The sequence below is a fragment of the Somniosus microcephalus genome, chromosome 7 (assembly GCF_052327205.1).
Source record: "Somniosus microcephalus isolate GS21.2 chromosome 7, FLI_Smic_1.0, whole genome shotgun sequence".
In the NCBI taxonomy this organism is placed as follows: Eukaryota; Metazoa; Chordata; class Chondrichthyes; order Squaliformes; family Somniosidae; genus Somniosus; species Somniosus microcephalus.
The window spans coordinates 241590367-241611344 of NC_140993.1; the positions used below are offsets into that span (position 1 = coordinate 241590367).

At 47.9% G+C, this 20978-nt stretch overlaps 1 protein-coding gene across 5 annotated transcripts in view; it reads left to right on the plus strand.

Annotated features, from left to right (window-relative positions):
* LOC147115189 (V-type proton ATPase subunit C 1-A-like) overlaps nucleotides 1–20978 on the plus strand; it is a 255177-nt gene that overhangs the window by 44917 nt on the left and 189282 nt on the right. For all 5 annotated transcript variants that reach the window (XM_085993521.1, XM_085993522.1, XM_085993520.1 and 2 more), the window contains exon 2: nucleotides 9908–9958. The gene's annotated coding sequence lies outside the window, so the exon portion shown is untranslated. The remainder of the gene's footprint in view (nucleotides 1–9907; nucleotides 9959–20978) is intronic.

Sequence of the window (20978 nt, forward strand, 5' to 3'; positions counted from 1 at the left end):
GGCGGACTGAATAGCGGAGGCACAGTAGACTGGCGCAGTATGAAGGAGTCATGGCAGCTGCCAGGGTACTTGGCACAAACATGCAAAATCACCTTCTTGTGGTCACACACCAGCTGAACGTTAAGGGAGTGGAAGCCCTTGCGGTTGACAAAAACTCCTGGATTGCGGTGGGGTGCCCTAAGGGCCACATGTGTGCAGTCAATGACGCCCTGCACCCTTGGAAAGACTGCCAGCTGAGCTAATCCAAGCGCTCGCGCCCTCACACTTGCGCGATCCCTAGTGAAATGGATGTGATTGTGCGCGAGGGCAAAGAAGGCATCGGTGACCTGTTTGATGCAAGTGTGTGCAGCCGCCTGGGAGATGCCGCTGATGTCTGCTGCTGATCCCTGGAAGGAGCCTGAGGCATAAAAGTTGAGTGCGGTGGTGACTTTGATGGCCACTGGTAAGGAGTGTGGACCTGGTGCTCTGGGCTCCAGGTCTTGCTGCAGCATTGCGCAGATGTCAGTCACAACCTCTCGCGAAAGTCGGAGCCACCTCTGGCACTGCTGCTCAGTCATGTTGAGGTAGCTCACCCTGTGTCTGTAGACCCTGTTTGGGGGGTGTCTCCTGCGCCGATGGCCTTCCATGCGCTGGCCCCTTCTGGCCTGTGCTGCCTCAGGTGGCTGAGCCGCAGCCTGTCGCTCCTGCTGGTGCTGCTGCTGTTGCTGGTGCTGCTGCTGTTGCTGGAGTTGCTCATTGACCTGCAGCTGAAAGCAAGCAAGCTAACTTTGTTCACGCCAGGTTTCATCAACGGTGTTCCCACCAGGCGTGTTTCACGTGGGGAAAGGCTGAAAATTGCAAGGGACCCTGAAAATAGGATTAAACATGCCAATTATTGATCATTAGGCTCCCGCCGACCATTCCCACCTGCTGCGGGCGGGACTGATTTGGGCCGTGCTGAAACACGGGGGCGAAAGTCGGGCGGGGCGGGGAATCGGGCGGGGGGGGGGTCGTGACCCCCTATTTCTGCAATTCAGCCCCTGCCCGACGGCTGGGGGAAAATCGGGGCCAATGACTCTATTGTGATGAAAGCCAGGAATCTCTCTGGACGAGGAAAAAAATAATGGCGCAGGTCAAAAACGTGCGATTTCTTATGATCAAAATAAGAGAGCAATTCTGCGTGTGTTAAAGTGATGGGCAGTGTGCTCTGGGCGGAGAGGGATATTCTGCACTTCAGTGGCTGCAGAATCAGCAGTTGGCAAATGGGAGCAAGTGCCTGACACATTAGCGTTGTGCTCTCCACCACCAAACCCTTTCATCTCGCCGTTATGGCACATGGTACCTTTTAAAGCAATTGCAAGATTTTAAAAACCGCTGCAAAGGAAATATTTTCTTTAGTGACCATAAGTTGGGGAAGCTGCGTGTGGGTAAATGGCAGCCAAGTTGTTTCAGTGCCTGCTCCAGCAAGGAGCAAGTTCCTTAGGATGCTCGGTCTGCTGACAGCTTCCCTGGCAATGCCTGTCTTGATAAAATGCTTGATGATGTGCCTCAATAAATCCGAGACTCGATGTTAGCGAAACAAAACAAGGCTTTTATTGACTTAGAAGGTAACACACAGGAGAGAGGTATCTTCCATCCAGAGCTCTGCCATACTGGGTGTGCTGCAGGCTGGGCCAGCTTACATAGGGGCCAGGTATGGGCGGAGCCCTACACATAGTACAATACAATGGGCCAGGTATGGGCGGAGCCCTACACATAGTACAATACAATGGTGAGGAAACGGAACAGAGGTAAGGGAAATGAAACTGAAACCAACCACAGTCACAGGCAGTGATGAATGGAATATTTCATCACACTTGAGTTTGTAGTGCATCCATGCCTTTGTTACCTCTAGACTTGACTATTCCAATGCACTCCTGGCTGGCCTCCCATGTCCCACCCTACGTAAACTTGAGGTCATCCAAAACTCTGCTGCCCATGTTGTAACTCGCACCAAGTCCCATTCGCCCATCACCTCTGTGCTCGCTGACCCACATTGGCTCCTGGTTAAGCAACACCTCGATTTCAAAATTCTGATCCTTGTATTCAAATCCCTCCATGGCCTCGTCCCTTCCTATCTCTGTAATCTCCTTCAGCCTCACAACCCCCCCGAGATATCTGTGCTCTAATTCTGCCTTCTTAAGGATCCCTGATTGTAATCATTCAACCTTTGGTGGCCGTGCCTTCTGTTGCCTAGGCTCTAAGCTCTGGAATTCCCTGCCTAAACCTGTCTGCCTCACTACCTCGCTTTCCTCCTTTAAGACGCTCCTTAAAACCTACCTCTTTGACCAAGCTTTTGGTCACCTGCCCTAATTTATCCTTATGTGGATCGGTGACAAATTTATTGTCTTAAAATACTCCTGTGCAGCGCCTTGGGATGTTTTACTATGTTAAAGGCGCTATATAAATACAAGTTGTTGTTGTTGCAGGCAGTGGCAACATTGACACTGGAGATTTTGTTGGGGGTTCAGGAAATATGTATTCAACTGCAGGCACAAAACCCCACTCAGCAACCCCTGACAGCTGGTGAGTGTCCCAGAGGTTTGAGTAGAGCTGATGGGATAGTCAGTTCTTTTGAAACATTAAAAGTAGGAATGGGCTGCCAGTGGATTTACACAGTTTAAAAGCCCGCCTTGCAGTTATACAACCCGCGCTCATGCCGAGCGGTGTGGCACCACCTTCTCCAGGCCAGCTACCAAGTGACGGAATGAAGGAATTCTCTAATATATCCTGATAAGTTGCTAATTGGTTGTAAATAGTCACTAAATTGAAGATCACATGACTGTGAATTAATTGTAAGTAATTACCATTGTTTGTGCTAAATTAAACTCATTTTAGTTCACCCATGGAAAGTTAGAATAAATAAATCCCATGAATTGCAAAGTTTTTACTTTAACTTAAATTGCACTAGGGCATAACATCTGGAGAATATTACCGTAACTCTACTGCATAAATCTGCATGTTTAGCATAACAATTTGTTCAAATAGGGGGATCAATCTGATTTAAAATGTGTAACTTTAACATGTTCTACCGGCAGGAGAAGACGGGTGGGAGGTTAAAATGACAGCTGGGTTTAACCCACTGCTTTCCCACAGCTTTCTCGACACCCCCACACCGACCCTTTTAACTCCTGGGTTTTCAGGAGCATGAAGGCCATTCACCGCAGGCAGGCTGGAGCCTCAAATGTTTTTGAAATGTTGATGTAATTCAGACCCCGACCTCATTTTAAAAGTAGCGGATTATGCGCAGTCTCAGAGCTACCAGCGAAAGGAGTGCTCTTCCTAACCCAACAAGGAAACCTTGGGCCACCTCAGCCCAGGGCCTCCTCCATTGCAGTTGTCCCCAGACCCTTTCCCACTCACATCCCTTGCCGTGGGCCGCTTCCTTGGCAGTGACCTGCAGCCACACGGTTACCCGCTCCCACCCGCTGGCCTCTGTCATCGGGCGGGAGTCAGTGAGGGGGTGTTTAAAATGAGGGCCAGGAGTTAAAATAGGCCAGGCCTCATGCCTCGGGGGACTAGATAGATCGCAGCCCGCTTTTTCCTCCGCACCTGCGATTCCCGGCCCAAGTTAAAATTGGGGCTACAAACGCTGCAATCCTCCATCTAAAAGCATTGCAGCAGACTAATGCACTCAAACAATATCGAATTGCACTTTATAAGAACATACATAAGAACATAAGAAATAGGAGCAGGAGTAGGCCATATGGCCCCTCGAGCCTGCTCCACCATTCAATAAGATCACAGCTGATCATTGACCTCAGCTCCACTTTCCCGCCTGATCTTCATATCCCTTAATTCCCCTAGAATCAAAAAATCTATCTATCTCAGCCTTGAATATACTCAAAGGGCTGGATTTTGTCAATGGGGACGTGGTGGAGACGGGACTTCCACTTTTTGGGTTGTAGTCCCGCCTCCATCGACTTATGGCCAACCCACGCTATTTTCCCTTGATTGACCTTGTTAAGCCCATCCAGCGGGCTCAGCAGGCCAATTAAGGGACACCTGGTTACTGGTGACGTCAGTGATTGACATTTCATCTGTCAAGAGCTTTTTGACAGATGAAAAATCAGCGTTTGACAGCTCTGTGAAGCTGTCAAACACTGACAATCTGTCTACTAACTTGAGTCCTTCTACTCAGACTCAGTTAGAGATCTCTCCAGACCAGAAAGCAGAATGCTGCAACTTTTGACATTTCAGCGGCCATTCTGCTTTCTGTGCCGGTGAACTGAGGGACTCCCGAGAACTGAAGGAAGAAAGCCTGCAGGAGAAAGTAAAGGTAAGTAAAACTTATTAAAACACTTTACACTTACCTCACACACTTACCCTCTGCACACATGCACCCATCACTCACCTGCACAACGGACATCTCGACCCCTCCAACCCCTTCAGACCGACGGTCCGCCTTGCTAACTTGGCGTGGTTCGGAGCCGTCGGGAAGCCCACACTTCAGGGCTAAAAATAGGGATTAGGCAAAAAACTGCATGTTAACTACCTGTTAACAAGCAGTTAATTGCCACTAATCCCCTTCCCGCCTCGGGGAGGCGGCTCCCAGCACAGGACGGATACCCGCCTCCTGGGACATTGGCACGGAGGCGGGTTGGGGGCAGGATGGGTTCCTGCTCCCCGATTCTGCAATTTTCCCACCACTCCCGCCTCTACGGGGCTTGGAAATTCGAGCCCAAAGACTCCACATCCACAGCGCCTCTAGGGCAGAGAATTCCAAATATTCACAATGCTCTGAGTGAAGAAATTCCTCCTCATTTCAGTCTTAAATGACCTACCTCTTATCCTGAGACTATGCCCCCTAGTTCTATACACTTCAGCCAGGAGAAGCAACCTCTCAGCATCTACCTGATATAAATCTATCAAACAATGATAAGGCTGATACATGGATTGCCTGACCATATATCCCCTTGTGATAGATCGAAAGGGAGAAGGAAAGAGGCTAGCTTTGATTCAGTGCCTTATCACATTTCTGTGAAACATCTTGAAGTGCTTCACATAAAATAATTTGTTAAAGTGCAGTGAACATTATAGAAGCAATTGGAATTACCCATGTGGTGCTGACTTTAAGAACACTGATGAATAATAGAATGAGAAATGACAATTTAAAACTTCTGAGGAAAAGTTCAATAAAAAAGCTTTCAGACACACGTATATAATTCAGTAAAACCCAAGAATATTAATCCATGCTGACAACTCCATTGTTGAAACTGGGCCTGTTGGCCCTGCAAGTAACATTCCCTCCCCCAGTCCCAACAGCAGAAGAACCATAGGCCTGGAAATTCCTTGGAGCTGCGCCCGCTCCTCCGGTGTTAATTTACCAGAAGTGCGGTGGAAATCCTGTTTACCAAGGAGAATTTGATCATCCCAGTCTACACTTATCCCTAAGACTCCAATCCTATTCTTAACCAGATATTTTATCCTTGTTTCTCAAATATTTTTAGGCTATTTCAATGTAGCAGTTTTATTCATTCATCCAACATCACTGGTACAATTTTCAGTTTTGCCTTCAATATTCTCTTAAGTATAGCAGTGCTGGTTGTTCCTGGAACCAGACATAGGCCTAGAAATTCAGTGGCCTGCGCCACCAGTTTACGCCCAAAGAGGGCTTTTGCGCCACTGTGCAAACCTACCGCGATATTTAGCGGGGCGCTAATGGCAGTGCTAGCCAGTAGCGCTGTGCCACCACCGATGATGTCATCGGTGTGCGCAGCGCCCTGCTATCGCCCCGCTGGCCATATTTGGTTGCTGCCGCCTCCCCCGTGCCGGCTGCAAACAGCGACCGGTACACGGGGCCTACCTGTGCCGGTAGTGGGGCGAGTTAAGGTGGAGGTGCGGCCGGCCGCTTTTTCGGCGGCCGCCTGCCCGCACCTCCTTCCCCGGCCTCCTACACCCCCCCCCCCATCCCGCGGCATTGCCGGCTGTTTCCAGAGAGCCCGGCACTTCTCCTTGGTGCCGGGCTCATTTGCCGGCACTCGCGAGCGGGGATCGCGCTGTTGCAGGCACCTCCCCCTTAAGAATGAGAGGAAGGCCTGCAGTACCACAGGCTGCCGTGCTGCAGCGGGTGGCGCTGCGGCACTTTACACGCCGATATTCAGTTTCAGCGCCCCAAGCAGGGCGCCAAAACCCTTGTTTAGCGGCCGGCTTCCACTTGGGGCACTGAAACTGAATTTCCCGCTGGCGCAAGTGGCTTCGCGCGCAGCGGTAATTCCGGCGCCCAGGCGAGCTGGGCGCCCCTAACTGAATTTCTAGGTCTGAATGTCTTATGTTTACGGGTGTGCCGATACTGCCTAATATCTAACTACACAAAAGTGTAACCAGGGGTGTAAAAATAATATCCCCTTGAGATCTGAGTTGGATATTCATGTCTTTAGCATGTGTCTCCCCATGCACCTCTCCAATCTTTTCATAGGTGGACCAAGAAAACACTTTGTCGGGGGGAGAATTCGGTATCGCCCCGTTTGGGGCGCTAACTTTTAAAAGTTGAAAAAATTAGCACCAGGCACTAATGTTTTTCAACTTTTAAAATAATTCGGGATTTGCGTTCCAGGAAGGAAGCGAAGCACTAAATCAAGCGCTCCACTTCCTTCCTGGAGCGCAACAGGCAACAGACGGGGCGGTAGGTGTCCAGCGCTGCACACTGGGCCGTGCAGCACTGCCGCGTTGGAAGGCTCCTTCCCCCTCTTAAAGGGAAGGGCCATCGCTGCAGGTTCTGCAATGGAAAGCAACTTACCTGGTCCTCGACGGCAGCCGTGATCCGGCCCAACCAGCACGATGCACTGCAACAGAGTGCCGGGCTGATCGCTGGCGAAGACGAGAAAAAAAAGAGAGAGCATTTCAGAATTCTTTTTACTTACCTCGGCCACCTCGCCTTTAAGTATCACCCCCAAAGCGCCCAGCCTCCCAGTGAACGCCTCCTGCAGCTGTAGGTGTTGTTGCCCGGTGATGCTGCAGGGGGTGGAACTGAAGTTCGGGTCCGGGACAATGTGCACGGTGATGATGTCATGATCTCTGGGCAAAGGAGATCGGGGCGCAACGCCATAACGCCGCCACAAACCTCCCGCCGAATATAGCGGGAGTCAATCTTCTTGCCGCGCCCGGTCGGTAAGTGTTTAAGGCCCGTTAGCATCCCCTGGAGGTGCTAACGGGAGGCACTGAGGTGCCCAATTTCTCCCCCTTGGTAAGATAAGGCTAAATACAAATCGTCAAGCTGTTTTATTTCACAGCAAGTGAACGTACAGCACAGTAATGATGGGACTCATTTAGTTCAGTCAGTACAACATATCTTTGCGTAATAATGCAAAATAATGAACGTGCTACATATCCCCACATCAGTGGGTAATCTTGCTTGACTCAAACAAAATAACTTCTAATGACTCTCCTGCATTCTAACCTATTGAGTCTCACAAAAGCTTGTCCTTGCAGTCTTCTGTTTGTTTAAAAACTTGACTGTCAGCCCTGTCCCCATTATTATCTCCCTCTGTTCACAACCAGAGGGAAGGACCTATGCCAGACAACCCCTGCCAAACATCTGGAACCAGGGACCTCCCAACACAATTGGTGGGAGGTTTTTTATCGATGACTGAGACAGGCTAAAGAAATGCTTATAGCCTATGGGGAAATAATTTTGATGCCTAGCTTATTAGCATTTTAAACACCTTGGCCTAGAAATTCACTATGGCCCCGCCAGCTGGCTAACGGCCAAAAGTTAGCGCTGGGCGCGGAGCCATGTGCGACCGTCCGATATTCGCTTTTTGCGCCCCAAGTCTGAACCGGCCGCTATTCCAGGGTGTACCCGCCCCCGCTTGGGGCGCAGAAACTGAATTTCAGCGCTCTAAGTGCCGCTGCGCCACCCGATGCGGTGCGGCAGGCTGCGGTACTGCAGGCCTCCTCCTTCTCTTAAGGTGGAGGTGCCTGCAACGGGGAGATCGCCGCTGGATTGTGCCGGCAAATGAGCCCGGCACCACGGAGAAGTGCCGGGCTCGTGGAAAGCAGCCGGCAATGCCGCGGGAGGGGTGGTGGAGGAGGCCGGGGAAGGAGGTGCGGGCAGGCGGCCGCCGAAAAAGCGGCCGGCCGCACCTCCACCTTTATGCGCCCCACTAAGGCTGCAGTAAGGCCCTGGTCTCCGGATGTTAGTAGCGGCCGCCACGGAGGAGGCGGCGGCAACTGAATATGGGCGTCGGGCCGGCATCGGGGCGGAAACGGGGCACTGCGCACACCGATGACGTCATCGGTGCCGGCGCAGCGCTACCGGCTACCGCCACCATTACCGCCGAGCTCAATATCAGCGCAACCTCCTATACTGGCGCAGAAACCCTCTTTAGGCGGTAACTGGGTGCAAAGCTTGCAGCGCCTTACTGAATTTCTAGGCCCTTTTGTCTCGGTATATTTATTAAGCTTGTGTGAACAGACTTTGCTTTTTAAAAAAAACCTCAATGTTTAAATGTAACTTGTTTCCAAATCTTTTCAGTGGAATAATGCTCAAAAAACACTCCCAAAATGTGGCAGACACCAATGAAAATATTTTCACCTACATTCTACCTCTGGATATCAATTTAAACATTGCCTCAACATGAACTACTCTAGCTGTAATTACTATGAGGGTGCAATCGGTCTTGGGCAGTAGCACAAGACGGGTGCTAGTGAATCGGCAGCCTGTTCTCCACCCAGCCTGAAAATCTTTCAAAATTGGAAAAGAAAGTCAGGCAGGGTGTAAAGCGGGCGGCCAATTCTCTAGTGCCTGTTTTGCGCTACTGCTGAAGACCAATTTCGCCTCCATAGTGGGAGAAAACCTTAAATATGTGGTGATTTTCATATCCAGTTATTTTTTCCATCATTTTTGTAAGAGGACTCCCCTGTGGAGCCCTGTATGTTACTTGACTCCTCGGTCGAACACTGGCACGATTGCCCGTTCGAAATCATTTATCTTTATGATGCCCATGAGTCACAAGAGATTAAAAATTAAATCAACTCCTTGACAAGTTACTGAGATATTATAAATACCCTGTATATAGTGGAGCATTCACTGTGGTAGCTCTGAAGACTAAGTAGAATATGAAAGTAGTCCTAGTCCCAAAGCCTGAATAAATTACCCTTTATTGCAAAAATGTATTCAATAGTTTTCAACTACACAAAAGTGGTATAAATATAAACATTAAAAAATAGAAATTAATGTCAAAAACAACTCCCATAGAACTATAGAAGTTCACAACACAGTTTGAGGTCATTCAGCCTATCGTGTCTATGGCTCTTTGCTAGAGTAATCCAAACTGATCACACTGCCCTGCTTTCTCCCCTCTGCTTCAAATATTTATCCCATTTTCCCTTAATAGATGCAATGGTTTCTGCCTCAATCACTCCCTGTGACTCGCAATTAGAGGGAATAGATTTTCCCGGTTAACCCTGTCAAGTCGTTTCACCATTTTAGAAACTGGTGTCACATCTGCCCTTGGCCTTCTCTGCTCCCGCGGAAATAATCCGAGTAACTCAAGTTTCTCCCCATGACTATAGTTTCTCATTCCTAGACTTGTCCTGGTGAATCTATGCTGTAGGCTCGCGATGGAGCTAATAGTTTTTCCAATTTTCTTTTCCATTGAAGCCAATGATGTAAAACCAGCAGCCGATTCACTATGAGGTCATTTTGTTCTACGGACGGAAACCAATTTCATCCCCTATGTCCTTTATATAAAGGAACACCAAAAATTGCACACAGCACTCCAACTGTGGCCTAATCATTGCCTTGTGCAAGTTATTGTTGCCTCTTTACTCTTGTACTTCATGTGCCTATTTATAAAACCTGGCATCCAAGGCTGCTGCTGGCTTTAAAAGCAAATATTTGAAAATTGCATTAAGGAACTTTTCATTAGTGTTTCACCTTTTTCAGACTTTTCTGTCAAATCAAAGATTCTCCGAAAGAGAAGCTGACTTCAACGAGGTGAGTAAAATAATCAAAAATTTACAAAATATGTCTTGTAGTTTATTAAAATGTGGTAATCTGTTAAAAGGGAAGCAAGGTGTCTTCTGATGGCAACTTGGAGAGGGGAGGGGAGCCTGACAGTCCTAGTTGTTGTAAAGATAAAGGAAGCCCGTTGTGGTCTGATGGTTTGCAGAAAATTAATTGGCACTGGCTGCATAATTCATCAGAACATAGGAATAGGAGTGGGCCATTCAACCACTTGAGCCTATTCCACCATTCATTTAGATCATGGCTGATCTGTACCTCAACTCCATTTACCTGCCTTTGCTCCACATACCTTGCTATCCTTACCCAACAAAATCTATCGATCTCAGTCTTGAAAGTTTCAATTGACCCAGCAGCCACAGCCTTTTGGTAGAGATAGTTCCAGATTTTTACTACCCTTCATGTGGAGAAGTGCTTCCTGATTTCACTTCTGAATGGTCTGGCTCCAATTTTAAGATAATGCTCCCTTGTTCTGGATTCCCCCAGTAGAGGAAATAGTTTCTCTGTATCTATCTTATAGAATCATTTTACCATTTAAAACATCTAGATTAGTTCACCCCTCAATCTTCTATACTCAAGGGAATATAAGCAAAGTTTTTTTGCAACAGTTCATGAGTGCCACAGGTAAGTTATGTTGGTAGAAACATTGATGGTTAATTTTGTATGATACTCCACTCCCAGTATGCATTTTTGGTTTGCAGTAAGTCCACACTACAATAAGGTAATTACTGTGAGGTGAGGTGAGGCTCCTGGTTGGAGCCTTGCTCAATGGGAACGTGGATCAAAGAATCGTCACGAGATTCTGCAAGTCCGATTCCCTGATTGACACCCCCTTGAGCAAGGCTCCGTGCTGGGAGCAGGGCCTTGTAAAATACAGCAAGTAACATTTTCTTATTATACTTCCAATGTCTGTTAGTTCATTGCCACTTTGGAAAGCATTTATTGGTTAGGCGTGGTGTGATACATCTGCTCCTACTTGCTTCCCAGTGTTGGAGGCTGGTGTTTCCATGTGAGATGGCAGATGCAAAGGGATAATCGCCATGGCGCCGTTTTGTAACCAAATATTTTTCAGTCTAAGTATTCAAATTTTAGAGCGCATTCAGTGCATTGCCAAACCCAACATAGGGAACAAGGGCCTAGAAATTCGATTGAGCTGCGCCTAAGGGTCCAACATGATGGACAGTGTGCATGCGCTCATTCCGTGCCAGAGGTGCATCACCCGGCATATTAGATCGGGCTGCTCAGTAGGCGTCCTGGGTATGTGCCTGAAACTGGCATTAGGCCCATTTGATATGTAAATCGGGGGCCTAATGTCTGTTTGTAATTGGTTTGCAAGTGACCGTAGCTTGCGCTGTGTATGCTGCGGTCAGGTTTTTACAGGCGCACAGCAGCCAAACCAACGGAACAGACAGAAGGTATGCCACGGCCCTGCTCACTGTAATTTAAAGGCCCAGTCCATATTCTGGCACCCTCCACAGGTGCTAGTGGGACTTCCACCCTCTCCAGTCCCTGGAATTGTGTGATGAAGAAGCCCGTAAGCTCCTCACACTTGTTATAGGCGAGGGCTGGGTAGAGGAAATTAAGAAGATAGTTGAACGTCAAGAAAAGAAACTGTTAAGTCTGTGTGTTCCAGTTGTATTAAGATTAATTACTGACACAGACTACAAGAATAAAGTTCAACAGGTCTTTACTAGTTGGAGGTCAGGACTATACTAAATACAATATCACTACACAGTACTTATATACCGGTGGTCACCACCAGTATTACGTATACAGCAGCCAGAGAAAGTAGTACATCTCTTAAGGTGGACCAGGCTTAAGTTCTCTTAAGGTGGAACAGGTTACATACACCACAATCCTCCCTTTTTAGCTTAACAGTCATATCCCCATTTAACATAACATCATAACATATATACATATATAACTTCAGGTATAAACAGTTCAAAGGTTCAGTCTCTCAGGAGGCTTCTGATTCGGTTTGGATAACGCCTTTCAGTGGTCTCTGATTCTTGTTGCTGAGGTGACTCTTCTTGTTGGTTTCCTATGTATTGGACGTCATCATCAGGTACAGTCCCTGCCGAGGTAGATGCTTCAGGTTCATTAACGTCTTCCACAGTTGTCTCTGTCGCAACCATGGGTTCGACCCTTGCTCTTGATTCTACCAGTTGATCCGCATGACGCCTTATCACATTGTTACCAATATCTACTGTGTACATCAGAGGTCCTTGTCTGGCCCGAATTGTTCCGGACTGCCATTTTTCGTTTCCATAGCTCCTTGCCAACACTGGTTGTCCTACGTCGAAACTTCAAGTGGATTTGTTATTAATATGCCGGAACTGTTTGTTTTCCACTTCCCTCCGCACATTTGGTTTTAACAAGTCCAACCTGGACCGCAACCTCCTGTTATAAAACATCATGGCAGGACTTTGGTTAGTCACTGCATGAGCGGCGTTTCGATATGCCAGTAGGAAATTGTCCACCTTGTGTTGTAACGGAATCTGATCATCGTTCATGGCCTTTATTGCCTTTTTGAATGTTTGGACAAATCTCTTGGCCAACCCGTTTGTCGCCGGATGATATGGGGCAGAGGTATAATGTTTCACCCCATTCTTCTTTAAGAATTTTTGGAATTCTTCCGACACGAACTGTGGTCCGTTGTCCGAACATATCTGTTCTGGCAATCCGTTCCTTGCGAATATTGTTCTTAACACCGCAATTGTCTTTTCTGAAGTAGTGGTATTCATCTTGATCACTTCTGGCCATTTGGAATGTGCGTCCACCGCAATTAGGGACATGGAGTCCATGAATGGACCAGCAAAGTCAATATGTACGCGTTGCCATGGGGCTGAAGGCCATTCATGGGTGTAGCGGTGCGATCGGAGGTGCATTTTGCACTTTTTGGCACCCAGCGCAGCTTTTTGTCAACTCCTCTATCTGTTGGTCAATGCCCGGCCACCATACATAAGCCCTAGCAAGACTTTTCATCTTAACTCCCCCCAGATGACCTTCATGCAGTTCCTTTAGAACTCTTTCCCGTAACTTGGGAGGAATAATCACTCTTGTCCCGTACATCAAAGTACCATGGCAGACGGACAGCTGGTCTCGCCTTGCCGAGAATGCCGGTAACAGAGGATCACCATGTGTTGGCCATCCCTTCACTGTCACCTCGTAAACTCGGGACAGTGTCAGGTCGTTCCTGGTTTCTCTTTCAATACTTGCATTGGTGACTGGTAAACACTCGATGATGGTCGAATGAAATAACTCAACAGGGTCAACTTTCGCCATCTCTTCTGCTTCAGGTAGTGGCAGGCGCGACAGCCCATCAGCATTGCCATGCCACTTTGTACCTTTGAATTCTATTTGATATTGATGTGCCCCTAGGAAAAGGGACCACCTCTGGAGTCGCTGTGCTGTCATCACCGAAACACCCTTCTTAGGGTTAAAAATGGATACCAACGGCTGATGGTCTGTCAGAAGTGTGAATTTTTGGCCCTGCAGGTAATGATTAAACTTCTTCACTCCCCATACAAGGCTGAGAGCCTCCCTATCGATCTGCGCATAGTTGCGCTCAGCGGAGGTCAATGATCTGGATGCAAACGCGACTGGCCTTTCCGTGCCATTTGGCAACTTGTGTGAGAGTACTGCCCCAATACCATATGGAGAAGCATCACAAGCCAACCGAATAGGCAGTGTCGGGTTGAAGTGAGCCAACACTTCCTCTGAGGTGATCAATTCTTTGCTTTTGCGAAATGCTTTCTTGCAGTTTTCACTCCATTCCCATGGTACCCCCTTCTGTAAAAGAGCGTTCAGCGGGTGCAGTACCGTGGATAGATTCGGTAGAAACTTATGGTAATAGTTAATCAATCCCAGAAACGACCTCAACTGAGAGACATTATCCGGAGCGGGAGCCTTTACAACTGCCTCTATCTTGTCAGGAGACTTATGAAGCCCCTCCCGGTCAATGACATGACCACAGTACAAGATCCGCTTCTGAAAGAACTCACATTTCTGCCGATTAACTCTAAGTCCATACTCTTTCAGTCTGTTGAGCACCAGTTCCAAGTTTGCGAGGTGTTCTTAATCACCATCACCTGTAATCAGAATATCGTCCAGGTAACATTGTGTGCCTGGAATTCCCTGTAATACCTGCTCCATGGCCCTCTGCCAAATTGCCGGAGCCGATGCCACTCCAAAAACCAGCCTATTATACCGGTACAAACCTCTATGCGTGTTGATCGTGAGGTACTGGCGTGACTCTTCTTCAACCTCCATCTGCAAGTACGCCTGCGCCAGGTCTATCTTGGTGAAGTGTTTCCCGCCAGACAACGAAGCAAAAATATCCTCAATCCGCGGAAGCGGATACTGCACCGCGTGAAGCACCGGATTAACGGTGATCTTGAAATCTCCACAGATGCGAACCTTCCCTGGTTCTCCTGGCTTGTTGCTCGAAGGACGTTTCATAACGGGAACAATGGGCGTAGCCCACTCACTCCAATCTACCTTAGACAGTACACCTGAACGTTCTAGCGCTTCCAGTTCCGCTTCTACAGTAGGTCGTATTGCATAGGGTACCGGTCTGGCTTTGAAAAATTTTGGTTGTGCATGTTCATCAATCTTGATGTTTGCCGTAATTCCTTTCAGTGTTCCCAGTCCTTGCTGGAGCACCTCTTTAGCATCATCCAATATTTTGGACAATCGTTTAGGTTTGACATCTGTTTCCCCGGAATCTACCGTTAGTGCTTTTAAGGAGTGCCAGTCCATATTCATTTTCCTAATCCACTCCCGTCCCAGTAGTGGTGGACCTCCTTCAGGTAGCACATATAAGTCCATTACTTGGCTTTCTTCGCCCTTGTGGACCACTTTTACCTCTATCTTTCCGATGGGGTACACTCTTTGCCCCGTGTATGTTTTCAATATAATCTTCGTATCCCGTAGGGGAATATGTTGGAATAACCTTTTGTAATCTTTCTTATTCATGACCGTCAATGCCGATCCAGTGTCCAATTCCATCTTTACTTGGACTCCTGCTATCTGAAGAGTGACCCAAATTGTCTGGAGATCTGCATCCTTACCAACGTTGTGTACTCTTAAGCTACCCAGTTCATTACTGCTAGCGTCTGAATCTGACTTCTGTTCGTTTGAACTGGTCTTTGTCACCTTGTGCACCTTTATGTATTTTCTTTGCGGTGACTTTTTGTTGCTGGTCTTCTTTCCTGACCGGCATACTTTAGCTATGTGGCCAAGCCTGCCACACGTTCTGCATTCTTGGTTTTTAAACCAACACTGGTTCTGATCGTGTGTTGTCTTTCCACAACGATAACATTTTACAGTACTCAAACCCAATTTATTTGTACTGAGTTCCGGTGACTGTAGCTGCATTACTGCCGTGCCTCTCGCTGCGGCTTCGTGTGCTGCTGCCATAGTGACCGCTTTCTCAAGCGTCAGCTCATTCTCCTCGAGCAGTCGCTTTTGTGTATCTTCTTTTAATAATCCACACACAAATTTATCTCTTAGCGCTTCTGTCAGTCCCGTTCCAAACTGACAGTATTTTGCTAGCTTACGCAATTCCATTAAATATTCAGCATTGCTTTCATCCTTCAGCTGCCTTCTGCTGTAAAATTTAAATCGTTCCGCTAGCATCAGCGGCGTGGGGTTTAGATGATTTTTCAGGATAGTAACAATCTCCTCGAACGTCTTATCCGTCGGTTCATCTGGTGATAAAAGGTGTTTCAATTGCCCGTATGTCTTTGCACCCATTAAGTTCAATAAAGTTAGTGCTTTCTCTGCATCTGGGATTTTATTTGCTTTACAATAATTTTGTATGCGTTCTACATACATGGCCCAATCCTCGATGTCGCTATCAAAGGTATCAATGTTCCCATGTTTAGGCATCGTTGCAATTAATTTTATCCCAAGATGGCGGCTTCCCGCTCTTGTCTTCGTCCTCCGCCTACAAAATGGCGGTTTTCCCGTGCTTGGCGGGCTTCACCCACTGGCTGCAATGGCGTTTGGCGTGCCGCTGCTGCTCCCCTTTCCCAGCGGTTAGTAACTCCCCCGACGCTGTCTCTGCTTCACCGCGGCTCCCTCGGGCATTCGCGCTTCCCCGATGTCGCGCCTCGCAGCCCTTCTTGCAGGCCGGTTATTAGCACTGGCTGCGTTCGCCTTCACCGCGGCTCTCGCGCCTTCAGTCGCCCCAGACGCTGTGCCTTTTTGGCCCGAAAGCGGCCCGGCCCTTATCACCAGCCGCGATCGATGTCCCCGCGCTGCGCCTTTCGGCCCAAATGCGGCCCAGCCCTTATCTCCGGTCGCGATCGATCTCACCGCCCTTATTCCTCCGTCTTCCTCCCCCCGTCTGTACAGCCAACGCGGCCGACTTTCTGCTCGCGTCGCTGACCGGCTTACCCACCACCGAGGTAGAAAGAAGATAGCTAACTGCCGCTGATGGAGGCTTCGAGTTCAGGATGTCTTCTGCACTCCGGGTTCTCGATGCCTGCCGCGCGACGTGTCTTCCAGCAGGGTGATGAGGGTGGATGCCTCTCTTCGACGCCCGTTCTGTGGACGAAGCCGCCGTGGATATAAACTGCCGCAGGGTAAGAATCGGACTCGTCGCCACTGTTAAGTCTGTGTGTTCCAGTTGTATTAAGATTAATTACTGACACAGACTACAAGAATAAAGTTCAACAGGTCTTTACTAGTTGGAGGTCAGGACTATACTAAATACAATATCACTACACAGTACTTATATACCGGTGGTCACCACCGGTATTACGTATACAGCAGCCAGAGAAAGTAGTACATCTCTTAAGGTGGAACAGGCTTAAGTTCTCTTAAGGTGGAACAGGTTACATACACCACAGAAACCAGGGGTTATCTTTCCACTCCAAGATGATCCTAGAGTAGCAGAGGAGAGTGAGGCCCAGTAGAGCTTGATGTGGCCCAGTAAAATCTGATGATGCATGGTGTGCTAAACATAGAAACATAGAAACATAGAAGATAGGAGCAGGAGTAGGCCATTCGGCCCCTCGAGCCTGCTCCGCCATTCAATGAGATCATGGCTGATCATCCAAATTCAGTACCCTGTCCCTGCCTTCTCTCCATATCCCTTGATCCCTTTAGCCTTAAGAAATATATCCAACTCCTTCTTGAATATATTTAATGAATTGGCCTCAACTGCCTTCTGTGGTAGAGAGTTCCACAGGTTCACCACTCTCTGGGTGAAGAAATTCCTCCTCATCTCAGTCCAAAATGGCTTACCCCTTATCTTTAGATTATGACCCCTAGTTCTGGACTCCCCGGCCATCGGGAACATCCTTCCTGCATCTAGCCTGTCCAGGCCTGACAGAATTTTATAGGTTTCGATAAGATCCCCTCTCAATCTTCTAAACTCCAGTGAGTATAAGCCCAATCGAACCAATCTCTCCTCATACGTCATTCCTGCCATCCCAGGTATCAGCCTGGTGAATCTTCGCTGCACTCCTTCCATGGCAAGAATATCCTTCCTCAGATAAGGCGACCAAAACTGCACACAGCACTCAAGGTGCGGTCTCACCAAGGCCCTGTACAATTGCAGCAAGACATCCTTGTTCCTGCACTCGAACCCTCTCGCTACGAAGGCCAACATTCCATTTGCCTTCTTAACCGCCTGCTGCACCTGCATGCTTACCTTTGGCGACTGGTGCACAAGAACACCCAGGTCTCTTTGCACTTCCCCTTCTCCCAATCTATTACCATTCAAATAATAAGCTGCCTTCCTGTTTTTGCCACCAAAGTGGATAACCTCACATTTATCCACATTATAGTGCATTTGCCATGTTTCTGCCCAATCACCCAACCTGTCCAAATCGTACTGGAGTTTCACGACATCCTCCTCACAGCACACCCTCCCACCCAGCTTTGTGTCATCTGCAAATCTGGAGATATTACATCCAATTCCCTTGTCCAGATCATTAATATATATCGTGAACAGCTGGGGTCCTAGGACCGATCCCCGCGGTACCCCACTAGCCACTGCCTGCCACTCGGAAAATGACCCGTTTATTCCAACTCTATGCTTTCTATCTGCCAACCAGTTCTTTATCCAAGTCAAAACCTTGCCCCCAATCCCATGTGCCTTAATTTTGCATGCTAATCTCTTATGCGGGACCTTATCGAAAGCCTTCTGAAAGTCCAAATACACCACATCCACTGGTTCTCCCTTATCTATTTTACCAGTTACATCCTCAAAAAATTCCAGTAGATTAGTCAAGCACGATTTACCTTTTGTAAATCCATGTTGACTTTGTCCGATCCTGTCACTGCTTTCCAAGTGCTCTGCTATTACATCTTTTATAATGGACTCTAGCATTTTCCCCACTACCGATGTCAGGCTTACCGGTCTATAATTCCCTGCTTTTTCTCTACCACCTTTTTTGAATAGTGGGGTAACATTAGCTACCCTCCAATCCATGGGTACTGTTCCAGAGTCTATCGAGTTCTGGAAGATGACCAGCAATGCATCTACTATTTCCAGGGCCACTTCCTTAAGTACCCTAGGATGTAGATTATCAGGCCCTGGGGATTTATAGGCGTTCAATCCAGTCAACTTCCCCAACACCATTTCCTTACAAATACTGATTTCTTTCAGTTCCTCCCTCTCATTAGTCCCTATGTTCCCCGACATCTCTGGGAGGTTATTTGTGTCCTCCTTTGTGAAGACAGAACCAAAATATGTATTTAGTTGGTCTGCCATTTCTTTGTTCCCCATTATAAATTCCCCTGATTCTGACTGCAAGGGACCTACGCTTGACTTCACCAATCTTTTTCTCTTCACATATCTATAAAAGCTTTTACAGTCAGTTTTTATGTTCCCTGCCAGCTTACTTTCATAATCTATTTTCCCCCTCTTAATTAATCCCTTGGTCCTCCTTTGCTGAATCCTAAACTGCTCCCAATCCTCAGGTTTGCTGCTTTTTTTGGCCAATTTATATGTCCTCTCTTTGGATCTTATGTTATCCCTAATTTCCCTTGTTAGCCACGGTTGAGTCACCTTTTTTGATTTATTTTTATGCCAGACTGGGATAAACAAATTCTGTAGTTCATCCATGCAATCTTTGAATGTTTGCCATTGCCTATCCACCATCAATCCTTTGAGTGACATCACCCAATCAATCCTACCCAGCTCACGTCTCATACCATCATAGTTCCCTTTATTTAAATTCAGGACCTTAGTCTCTGAGTCAACTACTTCACTCTCCATCTTAATGAAGAATTCTATCATATTATGATTGCTCCGACCCAAGGGGCCTCGCACAACAAGATTGCTAATTAATCCTTTCTCATTGCATAATATCCAGTCTAAGATGGCCTGATCCCTAGTTGGTTCCTTGACATATTGGTCCAAGAAACCATCCCGTATACACTCCAGGAATTCCTCCTCCACAGTATTGTTACTAATTTGGTCAGCCCAATCTATATGTAGATTAAAGTCACCCATGATGACTGCTGTGCCCTTATTGCACACATCTCTAATTTCCCTTTTAATGCCATCCCCAACCTCTGCATTACTGTTTGGGGGTCTATACACCACTCCCACTAACGTTTTCTGCCCCTTGGTATTTCTCAGTTCTACCCATACAGATTCCACATCATCAGAGCCAATATCTTTCCTTACAATTGTGTTAATCCCTTCTTTAACCAGCAATGCTACCCCACCTCCTTTTCCTTTTTGCCTATCTTTCCTGAATATTGAATACCCCTGTATGTTGAGTTCCCAGCCGAGGTCACCCTGGAGCCATGTTTCCGTAATCCCAATCATATCATATATTCATCTACCTCTATTTGCGCTGCTAATTCAACCACCTTATTACGAATGCTCCTCGCATTGAGACACAAAGGGGGAGAAATTCGGTTGATAGCGCTACCGATTAACGCCTAAAGAGGCCGAGAAGTGGGGCGCAAGCCAATTTCCGAGCGGGCGCAAGGCGCCTAGCACCTCGCCCCATATTGAGCATGCATTTAGCGCTGGCGCTAAATCTTAGCGCCCGCTCATGGGCGCAGGCTGATTATGACGTCATTTGAGTGTGCAACGCCTTTTGGGTGCCCCAGACCGGAAATTCAGTGGCGCCCCCCTCCGTAGCGCCTGGCGCTAATAGTGACAGCTTACCTGGGCCTTACCAAGTCGCTCTCGGGCTGGAGGAGCGTTATTTAAAGGGGACTGGTGTGGTTTAAAAGCAGCAGCCATTTTTGGATCACAACTTCCTCGAGAGCTGCAAAGAGTTGCTGAGCTGCACACTGAGAGCCATTTGACCACTGAGCCAGTGCAGGCAGATGATCTTCAGCCTTCTGACCATCACCTTGCTGTTGGTGAGCCTTGACAACGAGGAACCTTCCTGTGGGCTGCATTGGAGGGGAACGTCCTGCTGCTGAATCATCTGGAAAGGGCACTGAGATGCAGGGAGAGGGGGGCGGGCATGGCCAGATGGAGGAGGGCCAACAGACGTCGCCACAGCAGACCTTACGCTGGCAGGGTTATCCGACAGCAGTTTTCCTACATGAACATGCCGGAGGAGCAGTGTGTTAGAAGGCTGCGATTTGAAAGGAGGTGGTGACTGAGCTGTGCCAGCTGCTTCAGCCAGATCTGCAGCCTCAGATAAGGTGCAGGACATCTCTGTCGGTGGCTGAGAAGATGGCTGCTGGCCTGAACTTCTACGCGAGCGGCTCTTCTCAGGCTGCGCATCAGAGGCTGATCAGAAGTAGCTTCTAGGCCCCTCTCACAGAATGCTTGCTGCCATTCCAAGAACAGGAATTGGCAACAGCAAGGGCCTAGAAATTCGATGCAGAAATTAGAAATGCAGACCTACAGTGCTTGGCCTTCACGTTGGGTGTGACAGAGCTCCAACCCGGTACGGCACATATTCCCAGGACCATCTAACTTTTTAATTGAGACACCTAGAGGAAAGAGACACGGCTCATAGGACAGGAAGCCAACAGTTGGTAAAAGTAAGTGAGGAAATAA